Here is a 12500-nt window from a genome sequence, read left to right on the forward strand (position 1 = left end):
ATTTTTAATATATAACAAGGTAACTCTTGATTTGTATATAAATTTGTATCTTATTTACAGTCTTTTTATTCTTTCTATGTTTGAACTCTCAAAATTGTCACTATTATCCCCTCCCTCATCAATTGGATCCAATAATCAAAATGTATGGTATTTAGATGGGATTTAGTCCTTTTGACTTTTTGGGAGGTGGGAGATGCATAGACAGGTGGTATCAAGACGTTTCTATGCATTGCACAGCTCATCAGATTCTTGACTGCTCTGAATAAAAGAAGGTTGTCATTCCTATAATTTGTCATATGATCACCTTGCAAAACATTGTAAAAAATGAGGGTAACTATCAAGTCATTAACACTATGCTAAGTTAATTTAAGAAAATATTAAACTTACATTGTTGGTTTGGATCCCAAGCAGATGCTCTAGGAGCAGTTTGGCATTGTAATAAACTCTACATTTGCAGCTATGGTTGCACCACCTAACTTTGGCACTCTACAATTGGCTATATGTATATTCTCTAGCATATCATTATCTTGGGTGACAATCTCAAAACCTTTGATGAGTTTCCCAATGGACTTGTTTTGATAAAGGAAGACAATATTACTACCTCTCTCTCTTTCTTACCCTCCCTCTCATGGGCTTAAGGAACTTACTTCTTTTCATTATCATGATATCCATATGTCGAGTTGGCTAGGAAGCATCTCTTTATCATGATATCAAATACTATTATGAGATCTATAAGGCAAAGAGGATAACAAGATTACAACAAAATAGATTAAAGATATTAAAAAAAAAAACATATCAAACATTTCCTTACCTTTCATGGTATGCTATCACAAGGTATTGTACAAGATCTAAGTTGCAATCTCTGTACCATGGGCATACATCCACAAGGGATGTCCTCTCTTGAATTAAGATCGTGGTGGATAGCAAGGATTCTAGGATGGACACCTTGTCTTGTTGATCAAATGGTAGATTTACAAGAATTAAGCATCAAAATTACACAAACAATAAGTTTCAAGCTATTTGATACGAAGAAAAGCATGCAAAAATTTCAAGTATCATGAATTAACAAATATACCTCAGGAACACATTCATTACATGATTGTTGACCTCCTTTGGAGGTCTGCAAGCACCAAAACGTCCTCTCTAAATAGGATGGCACTCAAGTCTTACTATTGGTGTGGCCTTTGTAGAGGCAGTAGGACATGAAAAGATGGACCAAGCATATCAAGCAGCTCACGATTCTGCTTGTGCAAACTAATGTGCCTCTCATGAATCTTGTTGATCACATTAATAGCATTGGTCTCCCCGACATATGTCTCATGCTTCTTCCTTCTCAACATGTCATCCTCTAAGCGTTTAGCCTCATTTGTTGGGAGTGTGAGATTCTCCTATGAGCGAATAGCCTCATTTGGTGGGAGTGTGAGGGTTTTCCTTGATGTCGGTCACCTTTACCTTCTTTTCAAGGGAGGGATTTCCAAAAGTCCCTTCATTTTTTTACTAGAAATGCCATCTGAGCTTAAGAATTTGTCATACCATAACCTCAAAAGCTGAAGGGATGTGAAGTTCCTTGGCATAATTGTAACTTTGTGTGCATGAGCTGCAAGAATGTATGAATCTTGGAAAAAGTTGACCATAAAGTCTTCTGTAGCTTCATGGATGCAAAATAGCACTAAAGAATACTAGTGATAGTCTAGATTGCTTCTCCAACATATATCTTTGACAATTCTTGTGAATGGGAGCTTGAGAATGGTAGACTCATGGTGGTCTATGATTCTCTTTAGTTTGTTGAGGATGTACCCATTGATATCACTTTTGTCGAGCTCTAGCCTGTATAGTGATGGCATGCTCTTCCTAGAGCTACTAGCCGCTCTTGCTATTGCATGCTCTCCCTAGAGATGGATCCCTACCATGTAATGTGAGGGTCCCATGATGATATCATTTTTGTAGTTTGCTTTGTCCTAGCCATCTATACAAGAAAGTAAATGAAGGGAGTGAGCCTAGAGTGGAAGCATGCGAGTAGAAGCAAGAGCTATGGTGAAAGGAGTAAGAGCAAGAGAGAGAGAGACACAAAATGTGGGAACTCCAACAATCACAATGTGTGACTGGCCTTCCCTTTATTCAAATGCCATTGAAAGAATAAAGAATGAAGTGACAGTGATGGGCACCCACTACTTGTAGTGTACAGGTGTTCGAGTATTGTTAGTGTAGTAATACACAGGCGGCTAGGCACATGTGCATTTACCCCTAAAAACCTCACTTAAAGGAAATTGTGTGCCCACCAACTTCCTAAGGAAGGAAAAATGCTCAGTTGAGAGACTTTTTGTGAGCAGGTCTATAGGATTTTGGTTAGTTGAGATCTTGATAAGGTCAATAGACCTGTCCTCAATGACCTACATGATGAAGTGGTAACACACCTTAGTGTGTTTTGTCTTCGCATGGAAGATCAAAATCTTGGCTAATTGGATAGCAGTCATAGAATTTGAATGCAGTGTAGGGACCACATGAGTAATATTAAGGTTGGCCTAATCAAAGAGTCTCCTCACATGCCTCAATGGTTTCTACATACTTGGCCTCGGTAGTAGAGAGAGCCATGTATTTCTACAACCCGGACATCTAAGAAACAATACTTGTAACAAAGTTGAATACATAGCCAGAGGTGGACTTCTTACTATCTTTATGTCCTGCATAATCAGAGTCAGTGTACCCCATGACTCTTATATTTGGCCACCATAATATATACACATAGCTACTATGCCATTTTGGTACCTCATGATACCCTTGATGACATCCCAATGCCGTTTGCTAGGTGTAGCCATATAGCATACCACAACTTCCACTGCAAATGCTATGTCAGGACGAGTGGCTATCATGGCATACAACAAACTTCCTAGGGCAGTTGCATAAGGGATCTTGGCCATCTTGGCCTTTTGCTCATTAGATTGCAAACAATAGGCTTGATTAACCTTCACCTGAGAAGATAGAGGACAACTAATATGCTTAATGTCATGTATATGAAATCACTCTCTAGGACTTTTTGGATATACTCCTCCTGATTGATAAAGGAGTCCCTTAGAGTGATCATGTGTGATGCACATCCCAAGAACATGCGAGGCCTGTACCATGTCCTTTATCTCAAAGCTCTTCTTGAGCTAAGTTTTCACAACATCTAGCGCATCATGAGCTCTCCCCACCAATACTAATATCATCCACATAGAGTACCAAAATCATAACGTTGCCATCACAAGGCTTCTTCATGTACAAACATGGATCCATAGCACTATGGATATATCCCTGTGAATGTATAAAAGCATCAAAGTTGTGGTACCATTTCCTGGGTGCTTGCTTAAGGCCATACATGCTCTTTCTCAACTTGCACAATAGGTGTTCCCTTGCCTTTTTCTTCAAAGCCCTTAGGCTACTGTATATAGATCTCATCATGCAAGTCCCTATATAAAAAAATTCATATTTACATCCATCCGATAAAGGTCGATATGCTAGCAAAGAAGAGGACATCAGGCTCGGCACCAACAAGTACAATGAGTGCTAGCCACTCAGCACCACCACGTAGATAAGAGACTACAACGAACCCTTTCCCATTCCCCTCACATCGAACCCTTTGAGTTCACCTCATGGTCTTTTTATAGGGCCGAATTTTCATGATTTCACCCTAACGTAATGCATCGTTGCCAAGGCGGCACTCAAATAATTCGTGCTACTGCCCTTTTTTAAAGACTTAAAATAATTAGATCCTATATATCAAATATGCATAAAATCAACATTCCAATGATATTCAACTTCCCACAGTCCCCCCTTCCCCCTACCGTTTATGATTTTGCATTCGATGGTAGGTGTAAATAGTATTTTCTCTGTGTTTTTCTTACATGGAAGGCAATAAACACACACTGAAACATAAAGAATGGAGATAAGCTAAGGCTAACCCTCATGCCCTAGCCCCACCATACATTCACATACATATTCATAACTATTTGTAATTTTTTCATACGTAAAATCTATTTTTCTTCTTTTTTTGGGTCAAAATTGTATTTTTTGATATTTTTCTTTATATGCTTTAAATAAATTACTGTATTTTTTGATTTTTAGCGTCGCTATTAGCATCCCAAAAAGAAAATTTATGACACTAATAGTGATGTATATAGTATCGCTTTTAGTGATGTTGTTAGGAACACTACTATTTTACATTCGCTGTCGCTATCGCCCCATTCCCTTGTAGTGCCTTTTTACACAACTATTATAGTTAGCATAGTTATAGAGCAAGTCTATCTTTGTTCATCAATACTTTCACACTTAGAGTTTTAAAGTCTACTTTCATATAGTCTTTTTATCCATCTTAGTTTATTATTGATCCCTTCTTTTCTCTATCTCTCTTTGTTCATTGCATGTCTCTTCTCTTGTCCATCTTGTGTTGCTCCCACACTCTTGTTAGTTGCTTGTTATTTGGCACTAGCATTGTTGGGGGTAAAGGTACCTCCGCCTAGCCGCTCGTGTATTACTACACTAACAGTACTCGCCACTGCACATTGCAAGTGGCGGGCGTCCGTCACAGTCACTTATTCTTTATTCTTTTAGTGACAGTTTGAATAAAGGAAGGCCCGGCCACACAGGAGTTCCCACTTTTGAGTCTCTCACTCTCTTGGCTCTTGCTCTCCATTCGTCATAGCTCTCACTGCCAATCTTCTTCCTCCTAGGTTCCACTTCCCTTTTAATTGGTATCATAGCAAAAGGCTTTGGAGCTTGCTCGACATTCTCTTCAGCCCGGATTTGAAGAGCTTCAACCTGAGCTTTAATGGCAGCCATGGCACCTTTATTTGCAGGTATGTTTTGATCTTCCGCCTCCTCCCCGAGCTCTCGGACCTTCATTAGCTTCTTCCCAGGCTGCATTGGAGCCCCCTTGACATTGCCAAGTGCCCTTGAGGACTATTGAAGTCCCCCTAGGCCCCCAGTAACAGTCTGCGTAAATTTTGGCGCATTTTTAGGGGGCTGGGTTGACCTACTCATGGCATTTCCTTGCTCTTCCTCGGCTTCTCGGCACTCTTGGCAACCTTCCTGATCATTGTTGGACTCCCTGGCATTAGTGCTTGGATCCCGATGATCGATTCGAGTGCTTCCCCCTTTAGCCCTTGCTGTATACACAGTCCCAGGACTGTCAAAATAGGGCAGTACTTGACATTTACCGTTTGATGCTTTTTAGCATTGCCCGTTTGATGCCTATTGATGCCCGGTGATGCTCGAATGTTATGGGATGCTATGTCTATGCTTTGGGGTTGATTTTGAGCAGATTTGAGCACCATTTGAGCTTCATTTAATAGTAAATTGCTTGTTGTAATATAATGGGTTGAAGCTCATTTACTTGGTGTATGCATTGGTTCATGGATACGGGGTGTTCACTAGAGGTTTGAATGATCATACCAATGTATTTGGAGGTTGTCAAATGCTTTTTCTTGGTTCTAGGATGCCTTTGAGCTTGGCTTAGGATTTGACTTGGTCGTTCATCATTGGCATTTGGTTTCAGTTGGCATGCTTTGGACCGATTTGTGCCTATTGTCCCTGCTTGACATTCAAGCTTCTTGCATTTATGCTTTGGTCAGATATGGATGCCACTTGGTTTGCCCATGCTTGATAGTTACTTGGAGCTTCATCTTCATATGTATTTGAGCATTTTGGATCTATTGGGCATTACATTTGGTTGTCAATTACATGCTCTTCTTATGCTTTACGGGTTTGAGGTAGCTTGGGATTTATGCTCCGGAAGTACACTACTAGGATTTGGCATGCCTAATGCTATGTATTCGATGTATTAGAGCGTCGTTGCTCTCTTTGCATTTGATTTCACTTCCAGTGGGAGCCTCTTGGTATATTCGGATGTACATAGAGTCTTATTTACACTTCAGCTTGAGCTTGTGGGACAGTTATATGCATTTGCTCTCTTGAGAGCTTTATGTCTGCAGTTAGTCTGTAGTGGGCTGATTTGATATTCCTATTGGGGCTGGCACCTATCTCTGTCATAGGTTTGTTAGTTTTGTATGCATCTTGGATGGTTATGTATTGACCTTCTTGCTCTATCAGTTGTGCTTGTGCTTGGTCTCTTCTCTTACCCCGAGACCCATTACATGCACGACTTCTAGACCTATGAGATGTCTCTTGCCTGACACGTGATTAGTTTGACAATTCTTGGTATCTTCTTGCCCCTGGACACTCACTGTTGGATGTATCTTGCTACCTAGTAGTTGTAGTGACATATGTATCAGTGATTGCTTCATTTTGGGATAGTTTTACATACTGTTGTCATTTATTATAGCAAGATGAAATCTGTAGATTTTGAGCACTTCTATGAGGGTAATGCTTACTATTTGATGTTCTCTTGGTCATATTTGGTGGACAGGTGCTTCTCTTGGTGAATTCCACTCTTTTAGCCGTCTTTAACAGTGGTTTTAGTGCATTTTTTGCTAATTACAACAACCTACAATATTACTTTTTTGCATTGATTTGGGACAGTATGGCTGGTCATCTGAAAGACACAACTCTCTTTAACATTGCCAAGTTGGATAGTACCAACTATGGATATTGGAAGTCCCAAACATGGCAGGTTTTGGTGCAAAAGTTGCAGATTAAACCTTTATGTTTCAAGGGTGTTAAACCTGAGGATATGGATGATGATGTTTGGATGGAAGTTGATGAGCTATGCAAGTCCACCATTATTTTGTCACTCTCAGAAGAGGTCCATCATAATATTGTTGAAGATGAGAATTAGAGTGCATGGGATTTATGGGAGAAGATTCAGGAGCTCTATGCACAGCAGAGTCTTGCATCACAGATGTATTAGCTAAAGCAGTTAATGGACCTTCGCATGAAGGAGGGGACGTCCCTTTCATCCCATTTTAGTCAGTTTCATGCTATCATGAAGAGTCTGTTGTCACAGGGTATTGAGTTCAAAGACAACTTGCACCTGTTGTTTTTGCTTAGCACCTTGCCTGAATCATGGGATATCTTTCGTACTACCATATGCACGAACAAGCTTGATGGGCTGAAAATCGAAGATGTTGAGAGTGCTTTATTGATTGAGGAAATGAACAGGAGAAACAATGATGCTTCCTGCACTTCACATGCATTGACTGTTAGAGGTGGTAGACATGGCAGGCATGATAATGATCATAAGGGCAAGGACTCTCAAAAGTTTAGGTCCAAGTCACATGGTCTCCAAAGTTCAGGTCCAAGTCACATGGCAGGCATGATAATGATCTTAAGGGCAAGGACTCTCAAAAGTTCAGGTCCAAGTCACATGGTCGTAAAAATTCTAGTGGATGGAAGTTTGATCTTAGCTATCATTATTGTGCGAAGGTATGACATATTAGGCTGCAATGCCATAAGATGCGCGATGATAAGCGCAAGGAAAAGGGAAAAGAAAAAGTGTAGGAAAAGTCTTATGAGTGTAGTATTATACTTGCAAAGTCCAGTGTGAAGATAGAATATGTTAATGTCATGCAAGCCACTCATTCAGATGATGATTACATACTTGTAGCTTCTTCATGCGATGCCTTACAGGCTTTTGAGATACATTCTATGTATGCGCAGTGCTGGCTCTTGGATTTGGGTGCGTCCTTTCATGTGACATCCTATCGAGATTGGTTTCATACCTATGGTACCATGTGTGGTTCTGTGCGTCTTGGTGATGACAGGTCTCTTGACATTGTGGGCATTGGAGATGTTAGGCTACAGTTTCCTTCTGGTAGTTCTTTTGTTTTGCATGATGTATGCCATATAATTGAGTTGACTTGTAGCCTTATGTTAGCTGGACAACTTGATGATGCAGGAGGGTATTTTGTATCTTTTGGAGACTCTGCATGGAAGATTACTCGTGGCAGGCTTGTGCTTGCAAGAGGTGCCAAGTTTGATAGCCTCTATCCCTTACTTGTATCTGGAGCTACATTGGATCATGTTTTGTCCGTGGGTTCTATCCCCCATGTATCCCTTTGGCATGCTCGTTTGGGGCATATGTCTCTTAAAGGAATGAAAATGCTTCGTGCTTTGCAGTATCCCTTTGGCATGGAAGACTCTGCATGGAAGATTACTCGTGGCAGGCTTGTGCTTGCAAGAGGTGCCAAGTTTGGTAGCCTCTATCCCTTACTTGTATCTAGAGCTACATTGGATCATGTTTTGTTCGTGGGTTCTATCCCCCATGTATCCCTTTGGCATGCTCGTTTGGGGCATATGTCTCTTAAAGGAATGAAAATGCTTCGTGCTTAGCAGTATCTTCCACCTTTTGACTCTTTGCATTTTGATTCTTGTGATAATTGTTTGTATGGCAGGCAGACTAGAAATATGCATAAAAAGTTTGATAAGAAACACATGGGTAAGCCCTTGGCTCTTGTGCACTCAGATGTATGTGGGCCCATGCCCTACCAGTCACTTGGTGGGGCAAAGTACTTTGTTACTTTCATAGGTGATTACTCATGTAAGGTTTGGGCTTATCCTATCAAGAGAAAATCCGATATCTTAGACACATTTAAACATTGGTTTGCATTTGCAGAGAACCAGTTTGGGAAAAGGCTAAAATGCCTAAGGTCAGATAATGGGGGTGAGTATGTATCACGTGCTTTTGAGCAGTTTTATGATGAGCGAGGTATTAAGCGTCAGTTGATAGCCCCTTACACCACTCCCCAGAATGGTATGGCTAAACGCATGAATAGGATCATTCAAGAAAGGGTCCGTAGCATGCTTAGCCAGGCTGGCTTACCGCAACACTTTTGGGTTGAGGTAGCTACTACTGTAGTGCATCTCATTAACAGGTCACCTAGCAGTGGCATTGACTTTCAGGTTGCAGAGGAGGTATGGGCAGGCAAGGCCCCCTCTTATGATCATTTGCGCGTCTTTGGATGTGAGGCATTCTGCCATGTGCCCAAGGACAAACACAATAAGCTGGATCCTAAAAGTGTCAAATACATTTTCATTGGCTATGGAGATGCAGGAGAAATGGGCTACCATTTATGGGATCCGCAAGCATGGAAAGTGATCTGCAACCATGATGTCATCTTTCACAAAAACAAAATGCATATGCAACCTGAGAAAGTGGTTGAGGTATGTATAGTTATCTTTCAGGAGGAGCTACCTGCTCCCGTTTTGCCCGCTCCATGGCTAGCTAGATAGTGTGCAGCATCACATGATGCCCATGGCCAAGATGGTAGACATGCTGATGTTAGAAAGGATGTTGGTTAGGTAGCAGAGCCTAGGTTGAGATGCTCTACTAGAGATAGATGACCTCCTGATAGTTTTGTGCCCTCTATGGATTATGTACTGGTTACAGATGTAGGAGAGCCTCTCACTTATGATGAGGCTATGCACAGAGGTGAATGTCACTCTTGGGAGAGGGCTATACAGTCTGAGCTTGACTCATTTCATAAGAATCAGACTTGGGATTTGATTTCCTTGCCTCAGGGTAAGAAGGCTTTGCCATGCAAGTGGGTGTACTGAAAAGTACCCCTGGACACCCCAAGCTGACATATAAGGCTCGATTGGTTGCTAAGGGTTTTAAGCAAGAGCATGGTGTTGACTTTGATGAAGTCTTTTCTCCTGTGGTCAAGATGACCACCCTATGCTTAGTCTTGGCCTTGGTTGCACAGCTTGATCTAGACTTGTACTAGATGGATGTCAAGACAGCTTTTTTACATGGGGACTTGCATGATGAGATTTACATGGAGCAGCCTAAGGGCTTTGCAGACCCTGGCAGGAAACACATAGTGTGTAAGCTAAAGAAGAGTCTATATGACTTGAAGCAAGCACCTAGGGAATGGTACCATAAGTTTGATGCATTCATGCAGTCACATGGCTATAGTCGCAGTGCTATGAATCCATGCTTGTACAAGAAGGAAGCCCGTGACGGTTCTTTACTGATTTTGGTACTCTATGTGGATGACATGATTTTAGCAGGGAAAGCTCATGAGGAGCTAAATGATCTTAAGGCTCAGCTCAAGAAGAGCTTTGAGATGAAAGATCTGGGACATGCCTCTCATATACTTGGTATGCACATTATGCACGATAGAACTTAGGGACTACTCTATCTATCACAGAAAGAGTACATTCATAAAGTCCTTGAGCGCTTCCGCATACAGGATGTTAAGCCTATTGGCTGTCCATTACCTTCTCATGTGAGGTTTCATAGGCCGATTGTCCGTAGATAGATGAGTAGAGGGCCGAGATGGCAAAGTTTCCGTATGCATCAGTCGTGGGTAATCTTATGTATGCCATGATAGCCACCCATCCAGATATAGCTTTTGCAGTTGGGGTTGTGGCATGTTACATAGCTACACCTTGCAAGAAACATTGGGATGCCGTGAAGGGTATCATGAGGTACTTGAAGGGCACAACAGATATGTGCCTTTGCTATGGCAGCCAAGATACAGGAGTCGTGGGGTACACTAACTCTGATTATGTAGGACATGTAGATAGTAGAAAGTCCACTTCTGGCTATGTGTTCACTTATGCTAGAGAGGCTATCTCTTGGATGTCTAGGGCACAAAAGTGTACGGCTCTTTCTCCTATAGAGGCCGAGTATATTGTAGCCACAGAGGCTTGCAAGGAGGCTATCTGGTTAGGCCGTTTGATTGCTGACCTTGGTATGACAAATGCTTTGCCTACACTGCATTCAGATTCTATGAGTGTCTTTCAGTTGGCCAAGAATCCGGTCTTCCATGCGAAGACGAAACAAATTGAGGTGAGGTATCACTTCATTTGTGAGGTCATTGAGGACAGGTATGTTGACCTTATCAAGATTCCGATTGAGCAGAATCCTGCAGACTTGCTCATGAAGAGCCTAACTACCGAGCGCTTTGCCTTCCTCAGGAGATTGATGGGCATTGGATGAGATGACGTCTTCTTTCTCATCCTGTTGAACATGTGTACATGTTGTAATATCTTTTCTTTTTCTTTTTCTCTCTCACTGGGGCAGATTCGCCTTTAAGTGGGAGGTTGTTGGGGGGTAAAGGCGCCTAGTCGTCCGTGTATTACTACACTGACAGTACCCGCCATTGCATACTGCAAGTGGCGGGCACCTGTCATAGTCACTTATTTTTTATTCTTTTAGTGACAGTTTGAATAAAGAAAAGCCCGGCCACACATTGTGGTTGTTGGAGTTCCCACTTTTGAGTCTCTCATTCTCTTGGCTCTTGCTCTCCATCCGCCATAGCTCTCATCGCCAAGCTTCTTCCTCTTGGGTTCCACTTCCCTTTCAAGCGTTAAGCAAGATAAACATGATATTTTTTGGAAAAAAATTTAAAAAATTCATAGGCTCATGATATATAAGATCATTACAATTGAGAATGAAATATACATGCTCATGAAGAGGGGATCACACAGTTTTCCATCTTGAGATGTGGAAGTAATTAAATACAACCATAAAACACTATACTTTGTAAGGATAATGTAAGAGACACATACACACACATGGAGTCAAGGAGTTAGCATCCCAACAACAATACCACTAGTCTTTGCATAAATCATGAGAGAGAGAGAGAGAGAGAGAGAGAGAGAGAGAGAGAGAGAGAGAGAGAGAGAGAGAGAGAGAGAGAGAGAGAGAGAGAGAGAGAGAGAGAGAGAGAGAGAGAGAGAGAGAGAGAGAGAGAGATTCACTAATCAATACATATCTTTACATAAGCAAAAGAAGTCATTAGAAGCATGTGAGAGAAACAACAATATAGTTAGCATTTTGTTATCAAACAATTGATTACAAAGTATAACATTTCACCACTCAAAAGTATAGAATTGTAAGTGCACTGAAGTTAAGAAGATGATTCAAAAAATTCCAAATTGTGGGCCAAATGCACTAGGCACAACACATAATGACTTGTTAGGGAAAGTTAGAAACATATAAAGTTAACCAATCAAAAAAGGAGAATCTATTAAGATAAGGAGATACCACATCATTGCCTTACTTCTTAGTAGACATTTATTGACAAGAAATGGTTTGTCTAACATCGTGCACACCTTCAATGCAAGGGATTGGCCTTGTAGGTATCCAAATAGATACATCTTATGAACTACAAGAAGAACTTTTGGGTGCATCTATTAGCTTTGCTTATATATGCATCAAATGAATTGCATATAAAATTACATATATTTTGCATGTAGCTACAATCATGGATGTAAATGCTCTCTTACATGCTATTTTACTACAGTTCATGCATATAAGCACAATTCTAGTTGATCGTACATGGCATAATTATAGTTTTTTGAGGTGCACTGCTTGAGATGCATAGTCTAGTTTTGGATCTTCGAAAAAGTTCTCAAAATGTAAGGCTACCCTCCAAAACTTAGTCTTGGTTTTAGGATTGAATACTTATGTTTTTATTGTAGTCACTAGTAGTATTTGTATATGTAGAGAGGACCTAGTTCAATGCATGTTCATTCGAGTATCATACTCATCATGATTAAGGAACCACTTTTCATTGGCTTCTCCATAGTAAAGTCATCAAAATGATGCACCCTTTTGG

Source organism: Lygodium microphyllum, chromosome 7, assembly GCF_053477565.2.
Source record: "Lygodium microphyllum isolate KBCC chromosome 7, Lygodium_microphyllum_v1.1.10, whole genome shotgun sequence".
Lineage (NCBI taxonomy): Eukaryota > Viridiplantae > Streptophyta > Polypodiopsida > Schizaeales > Lygodiaceae > Lygodium > Lygodium microphyllum.